Genomic DNA, 19,018 nt, shown 5'->3' with positions numbered 1-19,018 from the left:
AACCAGGCGTCAGGCTCTCCTGATACTTGCCAGTTTGTTCTCAGCCACCCAGGGTGCTTTGGGTCATGCTTGAACAGTTCATGTCCCATAGCAGGCTCCCCAGATACAATGGGAAGACTTTGTTTAGTCCCTGATTTTGAACTAACAGTAAACATAGTCATTGGAATCTTTTTTCTGTTTTTGTTTTAGATAACCAGAAAAATATAAACTTAGGAATGATATTAAGTAATAACAAATTCATCCTGTTGTTTAATAGGTGTGATAATAACATTGCAGTTATATGAGAAAATGCTGTCCAACCCCACCTACTTCTTTTTTTAAGAAAAAAAAGGTGTACTTAAAAAAAAAAGAAGATAACTTACTACGTCGAGTTTGCTTTAAAATACTTCTGAAAAATTAGGTTGGCTGGATGAAACAAGTGTGGCAAAGGGTTGATGGTTGAAACTGGGTGATGACTCATAGTGTCCTGTAGTCTATATATCTTCATTTGGAAGCTTTTTATAATAAAAAGGAACAACTGTATTCATGTGTAACTTTTACCCGTAGATATTTTGACAGTTAAGGAAGATGGGTCAAGTGGCTAAATTTGATGCTGAGATTTCTTAATGCTTCATTTAATAGACTGCAGTTACCAACAAAGGTAAACGGCAGAGGTTTGGGTCCAGGTCACTCCTACACTCATTTCTGCTGAGTCGCTTCAGTCGTGTCCGACTCTGTGTGACCCCATAGACAGCAGCCCACTAAGCTCCTCTGTCTCTGGGATTCTCCAGGCAAGAATACTGGAGTGGGTTGCCATTTCCTTCTCCAATGCATGAAAGTGAAAAGCGAAAGTGAAGTCGCTCAGTCATGCCCGACTCTTAGCGACCTCATGGACTGCAGCCTACCAGGCTCCTCCGTCCATGGGATTTTCCAGGCAAGGGTACTGGAATGGTGTCTACAATTGCTTAAATCTCACTTGAGGCATTTTATGAACACACCCCAGGCAGGTCAGGGAGCATTCTCTAAAGGAAGTTTGTCTTAAGCAAACTGCCCCACCCATTATTTCCTTGTCAAGTACATCCTCATTCACGGTGACATGAAGGCTTCTTGGCAGATAAATTATCCCCTGAGATAACACCTTCATCAGAAATCAAATCTAGGATGGCCCTCAGTCACATGAGAGGAGTCAGCCATAGGACTGGAGACCTTGAAAACTTAGCACTGAGCCATGTCTTGCAGTGGCCTTCCTTCTTCATTGAGGGCAGACATTCTTAGTGCTTTTGAAGCATGCAGTAGTCACTCAGACGCTCCAGTTACTACAGATGAAGTCCTTGATTTTAAATATACACTACAGTGTTTATAGTATGGCAGCTTTTGTGTAATAAACAGGGTAATAAATATTAGTAAATATATATATGTATGTATAAACACAAATATATTTTCAAAAAGAATGAAAGGATAACCCCCAAACTAATGAAAATGGTTATCGCAGAGGGAGGAAACAGGATGGAGGGATGATATTGAAACTTCTTTGGCAGTACCAGCTATTCAGTATTATGTTTTATTACATGATTAAGAAACGAAATTAAACTTCGGAGTTTGCTCAAACTCATGTCCTTTGAGTCGGTGATGCTATCTAACCACCTCATCCTCTCCTACCCTCTTCTCCTTTTACCTTCCGTCTTTCCCAGCATCAGGGTCTTTTCCAATTGACACAAGTCTAAAAACTATTAAACAAGTAAAAAGCAGGCTCTGAAACCTGAAAACCACTGAAATAAACAGTCCTAACTATATACCAAGTTGGTGACGTAGTCACGCAGAGAGAAGAATCTGACTTGGAAAGATGTGCTTTGACTGAATGTCCCATGAACAGCAGTCTTTAGCCTGGGGTAATTCCCCCCTTCCCCAGTGGATATTTGGCTACATCTGGGGGCATTCGTTGTCAGAACTGGAAGATTGCTACTGGCCTCTTGAGGGGGTTAGAAGGTAGAAGCTACAATGCACAGGGATATTCCTAAATAAAGAATATATCATTTCAATGCCTGTATTGTCCGTAGAACATTGATAGTGTGATCTTGAAAAGATCAATATAGGCATTGAAATGATTTATAGGTACCTTCTAAAGGTACCTATAGGGGCTTCCCTGGTGGCTCAGACGGTAAAGGGTCTGCCCGCAATGCGGGAGACCCGGGTTTGATTCCTGGATCAGGAAGATCCCCTGGAGAAGGAAATGGCAATCCACTCCAGCACCTATAAAGCACGTAACTGATTATGTCATTTGTCATTAGGATTCAAGATTTTGAGCATAAAAGAGATACAAGTACAAAATCAAAGATATTAAGTTAAAACCCTGTAGTCTTAAAAAATATGTTTAATTTTGCGTGTTACTTGTGGCAAGTGGAATACGGCATGTGGGATCTAGTTCTCTGACCAGGGAAGGATCCCAGACTTCCTGTACTGGGAGCAGGCAGCCTTATCCACTGGACTACCAGGGGAGCCCCAAATTCTATAATCTTCCATGTTGCTATGTCTGGTGGCTCAGTGGTCCTTGCCCTCTCTCTCTCCACTGGGTAGTTCATCCTCCAAAGTGGGTTTTGGGCTGCTCACAGCAGAGTCGTCTCAGGGTGTAGATGACCTTCTTACAAAGTGGCTGGCATCCAAGAGGCAGAAAGCAAGGCCCCCAAGGCCAGTTAAGGACTGTGTCTGAGCATGGCACAGCATTGCTTCCGCTGTGTTCTAGTAGTCAAAGCAGTCCCCAAGCCTCCTGGGTTCAAAGGGATGGGTGGTGAAACATGCCCCAGCTCTTGATGGGGGGGGGGGGGGGGGGGTGGCATGATGGTGGCACAGAAGAGTGTGCAGAATGAGAGATGCCGTGTGGCCAACTTTGAAAACCACGATCAGTCACAGTAAGTTGGTAGATGATGACCCGCAGGGCTCAGACTCCCCCCTCTGGTGGCTACAAACTGGGCTTCCAGGTCCAGGCACCTCAAGGAACAGCAGGTTCCCAACCTGCTTGACCAGTTCCCTCACCTCCAAAAGCTGCCAGGACTCTGTGATAGTAGGAATGCTGGTGAAACTTGCCTGGGTTAGAATAAACCCAGAGGACTGCAGAGCCAACTGATGGAGAGAGACTGGGGGAGAAGGATTTGACAACAACATGTATGAGTCCCTATTGGGGACCCTAAGGAGCTTTAGCAAAAAACTCAGACTTTGTCCCAAGCCTGTCTCAGGCACCACTGTTTAGGGTTCTCTGCCAGAACTAAGGATGTTGCCTTTCGACTTAGCCTATTTATCTGGCTGGGCTGCAGACAGCCGCACTGAGGTTTGAGACACAAGGGCTAGGCAGAGCGAGCGTTGAGGGTGGGGCCGGGGTGGGGGTGCCGTCAGTAAGTAAAGTTTGTAGGCTAAACCTATGCCAGACCAGATTGTGGCTGTAGTTCTTTGCACATGAAATGAATTGGAAGGAAATAGACAAAAGCCTACTTGTGGTTTCCTGGAGAATTTTATTGCCTAGAGGAACTACCATTCTGCCCTTTTAAAGCCCATGACCCAGAAGGGGTCCTTGAGCCTAGACCTGCAGGAGGGAACTGTGTCTCCAGAGGGATATGACCTTGAAAGCTATTTGAGATGAACCAGGCAGAACCCTTCAAAGGGAAAAGTCAGAAGCCACAGAGTGTGTCAGCCAAGGGTGGTTCCCCTGGAGGGCAGAGCCAGGGTGGCCAGATGGACTCACCAAGCAGTTTACTGACAGAGACGAAAAGTCTTTCCAGTCCTTGCCTGGTATGATTTGATCTTTGCTGCAGCCCAGCACGGAGAAGACAATGGCACCCCACTCCAGTACTCTTGTCTGGAAAATTCCACGGACGGAGGAGCCTGGTAAGCTGCAGTCTATGGGGTTGCTATGAGTTGGACACGACTGAGCCACTTCACTTTCACTTTTCACTTTCATGCATTGGAGAAGGAAATGGCAACCCACTCCAGTGTTCTTGCCTGGAGAAGCCCAGGGACGGGGGAGCCTGGTGGGCTGCCGTCTATGGGGTCGCACAGAGTCGGACACGACTGAAGCGACTTAGCAGCAGCAGCAGCCCAGCGACTTGAGTGTTTTCTTTTCACCCGCCTTCTGAATGGGACTTATTACTGCAATTTTCCTGTTCCTATGCAGCCATTGTGTATTGGGTGTGGAAGAGCTGGGGGGTGGGGACCACTTGTCTCTCCAAGTGGTAGTACCACCATGAGCTACACCTGGCTCTCACTGTTTGTTGGATCAGAAGCTCCTGGTCTTTGAGCTGAATCAAAGCACTTGTGATTTGGGGCTTGTCTTTCTTGGATCACGGGGGAGATGTGTCTGTGTGTGAGGAGTGCCTTCAAACACTTGGTGGCCAAAAGCTTGGATGGTGGCAGACATCCTTGGACTAGGTCTAGATCTTAGGCTAAGACCTAGACCAGTGCTAGGTCTCCCCTTCTTTTAGAAGGCACTTGATTCTTGTCTGGGCGCCTGGCCAGCATGTTTCCAGCCTCTCTTGCTGCTAGATACAGGCAAGTTCCCGAATGAAAATGAGCAGAGCAACCTCGAGGTCATGCCCTTAAAAGGAAGGGGCTTATCTCCCCTCCCTTTCTCTCCCCCCACCCTGCTACTGGCATTCAGAAGTGTCTGGGAACCATTTTGGACCATGCAATCTAAGGGTGATCCTAGGAGTGGCCAATCTGTGTCAAAACTTCAGAACCTATCAAAACTCAGGTGACCAGAAGTCATCTTTTCATTTTTGAGGCTTTTATAAATGCAGTAACTCTGGTAAAGTACAGAAATTGTATCCTATAAAAATTACTGTGGGGGTAATGGATACATGTGGGGGAGAATGGATACATGTATATGTATGGCTGAGTCCCTTCTCTGTTCACCTGAAACTATCACAGCATTGTTAATTGGCTGTATCCTAATACAAAACTTTTTCGGTGTTAAAAGAAATTAAGTTTTTAAAAAATTACTATAATACTGGAAAGGTATAAAAGTGTTAACCTTAGGAAGTTATAAAATTAAAAGATGAGAATGAAGAAAGTAAAGAAACAAACTTAAATTCCTGGTATTAGCTCTTTTACTGCTGATTTTAATAATGCAAGCGTATTAGCTTTTCAGGTGGGCTACACTGATGGGCGACCAGTGAAAGTGAAAGTTGCTCAGTCATCGTGTCCGACTCTTTGCGACTCCATGGGCTATACAGACTATGGAATTCTCCAGGCCAGAATACTGAAGTGGGTAGCCTTTCCCTTCTCCAGGGGATCTTTCCAACCCAGGGATCAAACCCAGGTCTACCACATTGCAGGCGGATTCTTTACCAGCTGAGCCACCAAGGCGGCTTAGGAGACCTTTCTTGTTCTCACTCTTGCTGCCCATCTCTGAAGTTCCTCATAGAGTTAGCCAAAGAGGTAGCATGTTATCGGAAGTCTGGCGTAATAAAGAGTTGGATACGTATCTAAACGCATCTGTAATGCAGCTCTTACCCGCCATGACCCCCACCCCCCAAAAAACGTGTGTCCCTCTGGAAATACTGTGTTCAGGGTGGGAGACTAACGGAGTTGAGGAGGTCATTTCTGTAGTCTCTGCTGTGGGCACACCTTGCTCTGGGGTCGCATCATTATTTCAGAAGGAATCTATGCCAGCCATCTATGCACTCAGTTGAAAATATGCTCATGCATGCATACGTGCTAAGTCGCCTCAGCCTTGGCCGACTCTTTACGACCCTGTGAACTGTGGCCCACTAGGCCCCTCTGTCCATGGGATTCTCCAGGCAAGAATACTGGAGTGGGTTGCCAGGCCCTCCTCCAGGGGATCTTCCCAACCCAGGAATCGAACCTGGGTCTCTTAAGCCCTCCTGAATTGGCAGGCAGGTTCTTTACCACTGGTGCCAGCTGTACTAGTAAGTACATGCGTGCTAAGACTTGTTCAACACTTTGCAACCCCATGGACTGTGGCCCACCAGACCCCTCTGTCCGTGGGACTGTCCAGACTAGAGTGGGTTGCCATCTCCTTCTCCAGGGGATATTCCTGACCCAGGGGATGGGACCCGAGTCTCCTGCGTGGCAGGTAGATGCTTTACCATTAGTGCCACCTGGGAAGTCACAGGTACGTTCATAGACCTCCTAAGTTTTTGAGCTGTACATCACCAGCACATCCTCTCCTCACACAGAGGAGGAGAAAGCAGAGTAGTTCCCCTCACATCTATGACCAGTATCTGCCCCTTGGCTTCCCGGTATCGCAGGAAACATTTCCCTGGAGTATAATCGTTTCCGTACTCAAAGCGACCTGCCGTGCATGTGTTGTCTCCTACATAAGGTGTTTAGAGCATGTGAAAGAATCTCATTTAAGATTTGCAGTCTTAATCATCTGTTTATATAACAGCTTGATTACAAATTTGTAGTCAGTGTTTAAAACTCCGGGGAAGTGTAATGTTAAGTTTTTAGGTTTTGGTTGATTACGTGTAAATAGTGAATAAATATTTAGAAATGTGAATGCTGAATATTAAAAGAAATGTTTTAGAGGTTAATGAGTTAGTACATGCACTAAATAAAAGACAGGTGAAATTTTCTGTTAATAGTCACGTAAGACATTAATGCTATGCCTAGTCAAGAATAAGGGCTATAAAAGCTAGTTTGTTAACTTTTATGAGTTTCAGTTTCCTTATCTATACAGACAAGGGGTTGGACTTCCCATCATTGCTAAGGTTTTATCCATCTCTAAGATACTGGGTTATTAAAATTCAGAAACTCTTTTGCTCATGTTTATACCAGATTTTTTTTTTTTTTTTTTTTTTTTTTTGCCATTTCAGAACAATCAACAACACAGGTAAATGGAAGTCAGATCCTCCGTAACAGCTTATAATGCCAGCATGCTTTTCATTCTTTTATATCACAGCTGCCTCTGGGTAAATAGACTGTCGGCATTTCATCGAGGCACATGTCTCATTGAGAGGTTTGCCAGGCACACTTACACTCAAGACCCAGCCTGTCTCACAGATAATCACCAGCTTCAGCACATCCTGGCTGCTTTCAGTCAGTTTTCTTGTGCTGTGCACCAGCTGCCCACAGCAATGGAAGAGAACAGACCGCACTGCCCACTTCTTATGACATTCTCCATCACATTTTTGCAAAGGTCAAATATTTGAATAGTGCTTGGCTGTTTACAGAGCAACTTCCGTTTCTCACAATTACCCTCGTTTTATAGATTTAGAACTAAAACTTGGAGAAGGCCAAATGACTCCTCAAAATCACATGGCTAGTAAGCAGCCCGGCAGGGCTCACACCCAGGTATGTCTGATTTTAAGCACAATGGCTTTTCCATAAAAGTAGCCCCAAGTGAGAGCAACATCTGTGTACCATACAGGGTGGTCATGAAAGGTGTTTTCCCACTTGGGAAAATAGAAACACTGAGTAACACTGATTCCAGCACCTCTCCACTGTATTCGTTCTTAGCCAAGGTTGACTTTAAAGGCTGGATAGAAGGGGAAAAACGCCCATGGTTTCCCTTAAAATGTATCAATCAATAAAGAGAACTAAGAGGAGCTCCAAAAACTGTTGATGCCTTTCTTCCTTCTCTCTGTGCCTGGCGCTTAACTCTGGTATCACACCACGGAGGAATGTGTTTTTCCCTCCCAACTGTTAACTGCCAGCTGTTAACTGATAACTGACCAAGGTTGCCTTGCTGATGTCACGCCTGGTCATGTGACTTGCTTTGGCCAATGAAATGTGAGCAGAAATGACATGTACCTGGGACCAGCAGAAGCTCTGAAGAGCTAGCTACTCTCTTATTTCCACTGTCTCTTTCTTCCCCCGTGTCATGAGATCAGCATCTTCTAGATACAGGCTAGTCCTACTAACTTGGTTCCCTAATGAAGATGTGGAGCAGAGTTTCGGGGAACCTGTAGAGATCAAGTAATGTGATAAACCTTCATTGTTGTCAACTACTGGGATTTGGGGCACCATTTGTTATTGCAGCATAATTTACACTAAGCCAACAGGTTCAAGCATATATGCCATTGTATTGCAAATAATTGCCACCTCCAAGGGACACTAGGCTCCTCCAGCAGATGCTATTCGTTAACCATCTTTCAATCTCAGGGCCCAGCAGAGTGCCTGATGTGTGATAGGTGATAAATGAATCTTTGATGACAGATGAATGGGTGGAAGGAGGGATGGATGACCAGTGGGATCTTAATATGATCCTAAGAGTTCAAAATGGAGCACAGGTTCCTCAGGCCAGAACCACACACTAATAAAACTCACATGGATACTGATGTGAACTCTGATTTCATCAATTCCTCTGCTATGCAAAATAATCATGTAGGACATAGATGATTACCTTGAATTGTAATATTCTAGCTCTTATCATCCAAATCTGCATTTCCTAAAACTTCATGTCTAGATGGTGCTGTCTGTGACTCAATGAGTTAGCAACTTCTGTTGACGAAGCAGTGAAACTCAATAGGAAACATGACAAAGAAGCTATCTGCTATGACCTCCCACCCACCATGTCACTGTGAGCGGGAGACAGGCAGGTTCAGGCAGCAGCTCTTGGCCCAGGTGCTCGCCAGGTAGACAGTGCTGGTTCCTGTTTCCTTCACTCCCTGCTGTTTTCTGCATGACTCCATGCTAACAGTAAAGCACAGTAGTTCAGAGAATAGTCTTGATAGAATCAGAAAGGCCTTGATCAAACCTTAATTACACTATTCACATGGCATTGATGTCATTCGGAAATCTGGAAGTAGAATGACCCTTCAGGGTCGTCCTGAGTTCAACCAAGATGAGCAGGCTAGTGTCAGTTCAGTTCAGTCACTCAGTCGTGTCTGACTCTTTGTGATCCCATGAATCGCAGCACACCAGGCCTCCCTGTCCATCACCAACTCCTGGAGTTCACTCACACTCACATCCATCGAGTCAGTGATGCCATCCAGCCATCTCATCCTCTGTCATCCCTTTTTCCTCCTGCTCCCAATCCCTCCCAGCATCAGAGTCTTTTCCAGTGAGTCAACTCTTCGCATGAAGTGGCCAAAGTACTGGAGTTTCAGCTCTAGCATCAGTCCTTCCAAAGAAATCCCAGGGCTGATCTCCTTTAGAATGGACTGGTTGGATCTCCTTGCAGTCCAAGGGACTCTCGAGAGTCTTCTCCAACACCACAGTTCAAAAGCATCAATTCTTCTGCGCTCAGCCTTCTTCACAGTCCAACTCTCACATCCATACATGACTACTGGAAAAACCATAGCCTTGACTAGACGGACCTTAGCTGGCAAAGTAATGTCTCTGTTTTTGAATATACTATCTAGATTGGTCATAACTTTTCTTCCAAGGAGTAAGCGTCTTTTAATTTCATGGCTGCAGTCACCATCTGCAGTGATTTTGGAGCCCCCCAAAATAAAGTCTGACACTGTTTCCACTGTTTCCCCATCTATTTCCCATGAAGTGATGGGACCGGATGCCATGATCTTCGTTTTCTGAATGTTGTGCTTTAAGCCAACTTTTTCACTCTCCCCTTTCACTTTCATCAAGAGGCTTTTTAGTTTCTCTTCACTTTCTGCCATAAGGGTGGTATCATCTGCATATCTGGGGTTATTGGTATTTCTCCCGGCAATCTTGATTCCAGCTTGTGTTTCTTCCAGTCCAGCGTTTCTCATGATGTACTCTGCGTAGAAGTTAATAAGCAGGGTGACAATATACAGCCTTGATGCACTCCTTTTCCTATTTAGGAACCAGTCTGTAGTTCCATGTCCAGTTCTAACTGTTGCTTCCTGACCTGCATACAGATTTCTCAAGAGGCAGGTCGGGTGGTCTGGTATTCCCATCTCTCTCAGAATTTTCCACAGTTTATTGTGATCCACACAGGCTAGTGTAGAGAGATCCATTTCTTGAACCCTTTCTTTTTCCTCCAAACCCATTGTCACATTTACAGCTATTCAGCCTCTTTGCCATGACTCTGAGCTCAGAAATGTGGCTGCGCCATAGTCTGGGAGCCTAAATATGCAAGCTGAAAGATTTGTTTAGGAGACGTCTCTTCTTGCTCTTCCTCTAGTTCGAACAGTAGACCAATGCATTTCTCCAGAACCTGCTGTGAAAAACCTGACCTGAAGCTGTCAGGATATGTCAGCTGCCACTGTTGTTTTACAGTTTACTTTAGAGTCCTGTCAAAGTCCTTTAGAGTCATAATGAACTTTTCTTCCCTGACACCTGCCTCCTAAATTACAACCCAGACAACTCTGCCATTCCCAGGGGAAGGAGAAGCAACTATTCATCCAGTTCTTTTCCTTCCCACCCCCAAAAGATCAATTTCCAGCATGTTTTTCTCCTCTGGAGCGTTGTTCCAGGTCACGGCCAACACCTGTGTGTTCAACCACCCCTTTGCTCTGAGGAATCTTGTTGACAGAATGTGTACAAGACGATGCACCCTAACGCACGGTGAATAGGTGTTCCTCGTGGTTGACACCTTGACCTAAAGTTGGCATGAAGTTCCTCAGACTTTGCCTTTTTTCTTTGATGGTTCCACAAAGTTGTATGAGGAAGCTGTTCATGCAGAGCCCCTCAGAGGTTGCCTCCTACTGGAGCTGGTGCCTCTCTGGACCCTTCTCACCTCTACATCTACTGCAGGCGGACATTCTAGCAGCTGGATGAGGCAGAGGCTCAAGCCTCACCAGTGACCACCACCCTCCCTGGAAGCCACAAGGAATCATGCCACATGTTAGCAAGTGGCAGGGGGGATGGGCTGATGAAAAGTAGGAAAGCATAGAAGGCAATGAGCACTGGCCTAAAACAAGCCTTTTTAAAAAATATCTATATATTCATATTTATTTTTAACTTCATTGGCTCTTGGGCTTCCCAGGTGGCTCTAGTGGTAAAGAACCTGCCTGCCAATGCAGGAGATGTAAGAGATGCAGGTTTGATCCCTGGAAAGATTCCCTGGTGGAGAAAATGGCAACCCACTCCAGTATTCTTGCCTGGAGAATCGTACGGGCAGAGGAGCCTGGCGGGCTACAGTCCATGGGTCACAAAGAGTTGGACACGACTGAGCACAGTGCACACAGCGTCGAGTCTTAGCTGCAGCACATGGGGTCTTTCACTGCGGTGCACAGGCTTCTCTCTTTAGTCGAGGTATGTGGGCTTAGTTGCCCTGTAACCTGTGAGATCTCAGTTTCCTGACTAGGGATCGAACCTGCATCCCTTGCATTGAAAGATGAAGTCTTAACCGCTGGACCACCAGGGAAATCCCCACAAGACTCTTATTCAACTTAAATGTTCAGGAACTTCACTGGAAATTCTGATGACAACAATGTTTTTCTAAGAAAGAGAAACACAAATCCAAGAGGCAATTGTCAGGATGGGAATTCCATGAGTTGTTTCTACCTGAATATTTTCAGATGGTTTCATTCTTAAGAAACATGGGGAAGTCGCAACATGGATGCTGAAGTGGGTGCAGGAGGAAGAAACCTGATACATATGTGCCAGACTATTCCCAGCACTTTCCCCATATTAATTCCTTTAAATCTCCTAACACTGTATGAGATAGCTTTTATTTGATCATTCCCCCACATGGCTAGTGGGGAAACGGAGGCACATGGTGTTTTAAATAGCTTGCCCAGGTGGTTGCAGAGTGGCAAAGCTGGGTGTCACATGCTATCACTATTTTTCTGTATGCAAAATACATTGTCAATTGAGTACCTACTCTCAAAATCCTAGGTAAGAATTATCACCTGTTTTACAGAGAAAAAAGCTGAGACTCAAAAAAACAAACAAACAAAAAAAAAAAACAAAAAAATTCAGTGTCACAATGTCACAGAACTAGCAAGCCAGGATTTGAATGCTGAGGTGGAATTCTACCCTTTAAGGTGGCTAAACAACAGAAAGATCCTGCTTTCCCAAGGCGATGAGAGGCAGTGGCTGTTTTCTGCACCATCATTCTAGGACAGGCTTTTGGCCAGAAGTGGGAATGAGCCTGGACAGTGGAGGTGGGCACTGCCTGGTGCCCCAGCAGATGGCTGCCCTCGGGCTCCAGAGCTTTGGCCAGCAGCCCGTCCATCTTCATGCCATGACCTATTTTTTTTCACCCACTTAATTCTCTGGCCTATTTCTTTCCTGAAGAATTATTTCATAACCTCTGCTGAGTAAGTGTCACATGCTGAGCATAGCATTCATGAACTTGGAGATGAAAACAAAATGTACCTTCAGAGGACATGGAGTAATATTCACAATCCAGGCAGAAAAACCAGTAGGAAAATTAAGAAGACTCGAACCTTGCTCTTTCCCTTGCATTCAGGTTGGTTTCCTTTTTACACCAACTGACCCAAGTCATCAGTGACTGGGGGCCTGGCTTGCTCGACCCACTTTTCAGCTGGTCCCTCTGCATTCAGAAATCTCCACAACCTATTAGGATAAAATCATTCTCCACTCTGGTTTTCAGCACTGCATTTTAAGTACCTCAAGTTGGTTCCCTGTCACCAATAAAACTCACTGTCCCTGTCAGATCCTGCTGCCAAAATCAAGCAGAGTGAGTCAAATGTGAGTAAGTGATGTAGAGGTGTCAATTTGACAGTGTGATCAGATACTATTGGAAGAGCCTGGCTAAGGTGCTCTGACAGAAGGGCTTCCTATACAACTAAGTGGGTGTAATTAGATATAAAAGTTCCCTTTTTGTCTCCTTGCCTTTATGTTTCTCAAGCCCAAACCTGCTGGTTCTGGTGTTTCCTTTTTTTTTCTGACTGCAGACTGTAGCCTTAGCTGCTTTTCCTCCCCTTGGCTAGCTGCCTGCTACTCCATTCCTCAAGATATCTTATCTCCAGCTCCACCTTATTGCCTCATTCTCCAAGGAGAAATCCATGAGTTTATGGAAATTGAGATTACAAAACCAGCAAGCATAGGGATGTTAAAAATCCCACAGATTCCTTATGGACGTGACTCCTTGTCATTAGCTCCTGGCTCCCTCGCAAATATGGACTGGAAGCCCCATTGGAATAGGACTCAGCTCTGAAGCTGGGGCTCACCTGTAGTCTCTCCTGGCCTGACTCCCACCCTGGGATTTCAACATTCATATCAGAATGTCTTACTCCTCCTGCTGGAAACTCTCCCCTGGATTCTCTGTGCTTAGAGCAAGCTCTGTGCTCCTTTTCCTGTGCCTCCTGGCCCTTCACGATTTGGGCTCCATTTCTCCACCCTCATCTCTACTACTCTCCTCTTCAGCCTATGCTCCAGCCCAGTCTGGACCTCTAGCTGTGCTTTGAACACCTCCAAGTCTGTTCATGGCAGGAGCTTTGCACTGGCTAGTGCTTGTCCTTGGAACCCCTCCTCATCTATGGGTCTCAGCTAAATGCAGCATGTGATTCTGAACTGGGTTCTTTTGTTGGCATCACTGACACGACTTGAGTAGAGTTCTGAGAATTAGGTAGTTTCCATCATCAAATGTTAATGACCTGATTTAAACACCTATATTTTGGTTATGTAAAAAATTACTAAAGAGTCATCCTGACAAGGAGAGGTGATTATGGTGGCTTGTCTCCAACACGGCTGAGCACCATGGTTTCCTTCTCCCCTCTACACACGAGCCAGAGTTGCAGCCTGTTCCACTGCCCCCTCACATGTGGCCTGACTCTTGACTGCACTGGTTAACAGAATACTACTGAAGTCAGGCTGTGTCTGGGGCTAGGTCCCAAGGAGCCTTGCCGCCTCTGCTTGTGTCTCTCAGAGTGCTTGCTCATAGAGAAGCCAACTGCTATGTAAGAAGTGCGAGTACCCTGAAGCCACCATGCTGTGAGGAAACCCAAGCTAGTCATGTGGAAGGATCAGGAGGGAAAAGACGTCCTCTGACCACCAATATCTGAGGCACACCGAGAGCTGCCACACTGAGCCCTGCAGGCCCAGTACTCTGAAAAAGAATAAGTTGTGTTAGCCACTGTATTGTAGATTTGTTATACATTTTTTAAAGGTTTATTTATTTTTGGCTGTGCTGGGCTTTTGTTGCTGTTGCAGGCCTTCTCTGGTTGTGACGAGGAGGGGCTATTCCTCGTTGCTTGCACGGCCTTCTCGTTGTAGTGTTTCTCTTGCACAGCATAGGCTCTAGGCCCGTGGGTCTCAGTAGTTGTGGCGCTTAGGCTTAGTTGTCCTGTGGCATGTGGGATCTTCCCAGACCAGGAGCTGAACCCCCATCCAGTGCATTGTCAGGGAGATTCTTCACCACTGAGCCACCAGGGAAGCCTGTTACACATTTTTATATAACAAGAACAGTAGTTACTTTTGAATGGTAATGGAACCATGATGTATGTAAGTTTCTTGATGTTTCTTTTTGCATTAAGCATATGTTAATTTTGTAATTTAAGAAACCACTTACTTCCCCCTAGCACTTTAGGTTAAGAGTAGCGTTACCTAGTGAACGTCCCAAGATGTGGCAGCATCCGCTAGACAAAATGACTACTCCCCGTGATAGCCACAGCATCTAACACAATGGCTGGATAACATTAAGTGCTTCACATTTGTTGAATAATTGATGTATGGGAGTACACTGAATAAATTCCTCCAGGATGAAAGACTTGTTTATTCATCCATTTATTTACTTAGAGAGATTTATGTTAGTTTGGCATCATGCTTTTTTTCTTTTTTATAACTAGCTGTATGCTCTCTTTAAAAGACCCTTTTAAAGGAGCTTAAAGACACCAAAAAGTGAGGCATGCGTTTAAGATATGATTGATTCTTTTCTCCACGGTACATCTTTCTCTCCAGGTGACTTTCTCATCTGCTTCCTTCTGTGGCTTCTCCATTCTTTGTGGACATTTTGCCACCATACCTCTCTCTTTGTACCTGTCTAAGAAAAGATAGTGCGAAAATAAAAGTGTAAACCAATCTCTCCTGGAATAAAACTGAGATGAAATACCAACAGCTCCACTCAATCAGTATATAAACAGACTAATACTTATGATCCAGTGGAATTAATTTCAAGAATACAAGGAAATTGGTTAATGTGAATGTTTTATAGATCAAAGAAGAAAATATGATCTCCTAATTTAAAAAAAAATTTCTTAGTAAACTGTATCTTGAGGAGTGCTTCCTTAACATGATAAAAATTAATATTAAATGAACACTTACTGAGATATTGTGTATGCAAGGCACTGCATTAATTTTTATGGGCCATAAAACATTAAATAAGGCAAGTTTCCGCTTTCAGGAATCTAAAGCATGCACTATTGATCACAAAATATTACCAGTTTCCTCTTCTGCAAGTGAACCTTTGATTTCACAACTGAGAATTAATCTAAAAAATGTATTTCAACTTCAGATATTTGCATAATATTAATTGCATTATAACTTTTTAGTAGCAAAATTTCTTAGCCTTAATGGAACAACAGACTGGTTCCAAATAGGAAAAGGAGTACGTCAAGGCTGTATACTGTTACCCTGCTTATTTAACTTATATGCAGAGTACATCATGAGAAATGCTGGGCTGGAAGAAGTACAAGCTGGAATCAAGATTGCCGGGAGAAATATCAATAACCTTAGATATGCAGATGACACCACCCTGATGGCAGAAAGTGAAGAGGAACTAAAGAGCCTCTTGATGAAAGTGAAAGAGAAGAGTGAAAAGATTGGCTTAAAGCTCAACATTCAGAAAACGAAGATCTGAATGGCATCTGGTCCCATCACTTCATGGGAAATAGATGGGGAAACAGTGGAAACAGTGTCAAACTTTTATTTTTTGGGGTTCCAAAATCACTGCAGATGGTGATTGCAGCCATGAAATTAAAAGACGCTTACTCCTTGGAAGGAAAGTTATGACCAACCTAGACAGCATATTGAAAAGCAGAGACATTACTTTGCCAACAAAGGTCCATCTAGTCAAGGCTATGGTTTTTCCTGTGGTCATGTATGGATGTGAGAGTTGGACTGTGAAGAAGGCTGAGTGCCGAAGAATTGATGCTTTTGAACTGTGGTGTTGGAGAAGACTCTTGAGAGTCCCTTGGACTGCAAGGAGATCCAACCAGTCCATTCTAAAGGAGATCAGCCCTGGGATTTCTTTGGAAGGAATGATGCTAAAGCTGAAACTCCAGTACTTTGGCCACCTCATGCGAAGAGTTGACTCATTGGAAAAGACTCTGATGCTGGGAGGGATTGGGGGCGGGAAGAAAAAGGGATGACAGAGGATGAGATGGCTGGATGGCATCACCTACTCGATGGATGTGAGTGTGAGTGAACTCCGGGAGCTGGTGATGGACAGGGAGGCCTGGCGTGCTGAGATTTATGGGGTCACAAAGAGTCGGACACGACTGAGCGACTAAACTGAACTGAATGCCCAATAATTGGGGGATAGTTATGGAAATTTCTTCATATTAACGGAATATTACTCATTCATTAATGTTTCATTCAGTACCCACAATGTGCCAAAAACCTAACACATAGACTAATTTAGTTCAGAGACAATGTAGTAATATTGAACACTGTATATATAGCAGCTTTATAAAGTATAAGAGAGTTTCTCAACATTTGTATGGGAGAGTTCTTTGTTGGGGGGGTGTGGTGTTGTCCTGTGCATTGCAGCATGTTTAGCAGCATCCCTGGCCTGTACCAATGGGCCTGAAGCACACCTTCCTGCCTTGTTGTGAAAACCAACAGAGACACACAGTGCCACATGTCTCCCAAGGAACAAATCTGCCTGTGGTCAAGTATAACACATTCTCAACACAGAACACAATTTTCCCTATACAGTTTTGTCTACAACTATATAAAACCCTGGGCTTCCCTTGTGGCTCAGTGGTGAAGAATCCACCTGCCAGTGCAGGAGACATGGGTTGAATCCCTGGGTTGGGAAGATCCCCTGGTGAAGAAAATGGCAACCTGCTCCAGTATTCTTGCCTGGGAAATCCCACGGACAGAGGAGCATGGCAGACGACACAGTCCATGGGGTCACAAAAGAGTCAGACACAACTTAGTGACTCAACAACAACAATATATAAAAACCTATGTTAAAAAAAACCCTATAAATAAGCGAATAAAGAATGGAAGAAACCATGAAGGTTTAACATTTGCTATGATCATTGTTAGAATTCTGATTGCAATTTCTTTTCTCAGATTTTCTAATTATTTTAGCAGTAAATATTGCCTATTTTTAAGATGAGACTTTTAAACAGATATAAGAAGAACTCTCAGCTCAGGAGCATCAGCAGTACTCTGTGGCAGGGCTAGTTCCCCTCGGTGGGCTGTGTGCCCATTTCCCTTACATGTCCCCTGAGTTCTAGCCTTCCACAAAAAGGCCTTGGCTAGCTATAGGTCTCCCTGCATGTGTGTTTCAGGAGCACTGATTTCTGCTTAGAGCAGTTCCCTAATGACTCCCTTTGTCTATGATACCAACTGTGATGGTTAGTTTTACGTGTAACTTGATTGCGCTACCGGGTGCCTAGATATTTAGCCAAACTTTATTCTGGGTGTTTCTGTTAGGGTGCTTTGGATAAGTTTAACATTTAAATCAATAGACTGTGTGAAGCAGATTTTTCTCTGTAATATGTGTGGGCCTCATCCAATCAGTTGAAGGCTGGAAGAGAACAAGAGGGCTGACCCTCACCTAAGTAGGAGTTCTCTCTTCTGGGACTTGCTTGGTGGTCCAGTGGTTTAGAAGCCAGCTCCCAATGCAGGGAACCGTGGGTTCAGTCCCTGATCGGGGAACTAAGATCCCACATGCCGCTGGACAGCTAAGCCCACACGCCACAACTAGAGAGCCCATGTGTCACAACTCCTGAAGCCCGTGCGCTCTAGAGCCTGTGCTGCACAACAAGAGAATCTCACACACCACAATGAAGACACAGCACACACACACAAGAAAGAATTCTTCTACCTGACAGCCTTGCCCTAGGACAGTGGTGCTTTTTCCCATCTTGGACCCAAACTGAAACTTGGACCCAAACTTTGCTGTTCCTGCGTTCCAGGACTTTAGACTGAGACTGAAACTAAACCATTGGCTCTACGGGGTCTCCAGCTTGCTGAATCTGTGTGCAGATCTTGGGACTTGTCAGCCTTCAGGACCAACAGGAGACAGATAGGTAGATACATACATACATATATAGCTATTATAATAAAAGGAATGTGTGTGTGTGTACATATATATATGTATGTATATATATATGGTCTTCCCTGGTGTCTCAGTGGTAAAGAATCCACCTGCCAATGCAGGAGACGCAGGTTTGATTCCTGGGTTGGGAAGATCCCCTGGAGAAGGAAATGGCAACCCACTCCAGTATTGTTGCTTGGGAAATTCCATGGACAGAGGAGCTGGTGGGCTGCAGTCCATGGGGTCACAAAGAGTCAGACACGACTTAGCGACTAAACAACAACAACATGCCTATGCGCGCGCGCACGCACACACACACACACACACACACGATGGAACCTGCGCGCGCGCGCGCACACACACACACACACACACACACACACACACACACACACATTGTTGGTTTTGTTCCTCTGGAAAACCCTAAGACACTGGCAAAGTTTCACCTCCAGGTCCAAACTGGACCTTTCCAGAGAAGCCCACAACAAGATCTCACAGCCTTGTAAATTCATCAGAATCAAACACGGGCCCCCACTAGTCTGCTTTCCACGTCTAATTCTCAAAGGCTTTGATCTTGGGCTGGCTCTGTACTCAGATGTGAACTCTCTCAAGGGGTGCACCCACACTGAGCCTTTGTGCTCAATGAAAGATTCTGTTTACTCTAAAGACAGGCTTTTGGTAAACTGTCTTCATATACTCCAGAAACAACTTCAGCTTGCTTTTGTTTTGATTTCACTTCATCTCCACTTTCAGTGTTGGAAAATGATAGACGTCAGAACTCAGCAAGCGACAGCAGTGCACTCCTATGTGACTGAGAGAGGACAAACCTTTCCTAGCCCATGGAGTGTTTTTTTTATTTTTATTTTTGAAGAAATGCAGCAGGAATGTTTTCTGACAGATGCCTTTGGTTCCCTTTGCAAACACAGCTACAGAGGGTGGGCCCAAAACGGTGAAGAGGTTGTTGCTTTCACTGCACCGGTG

The sequence above is a fragment of the Budorcas taxicolor genome, chromosome 14 (genome assembly GCF_023091745.1).
Source record: "Budorcas taxicolor isolate Tak-1 chromosome 14, Takin1.1, whole genome shotgun sequence".
Lineage (NCBI taxonomy): Eukaryota > Metazoa > Chordata > Mammalia > Artiodactyla > Bovidae > Budorcas > Budorcas taxicolor.
This window is presented reverse-complemented; position numbering follows the sequence as displayed.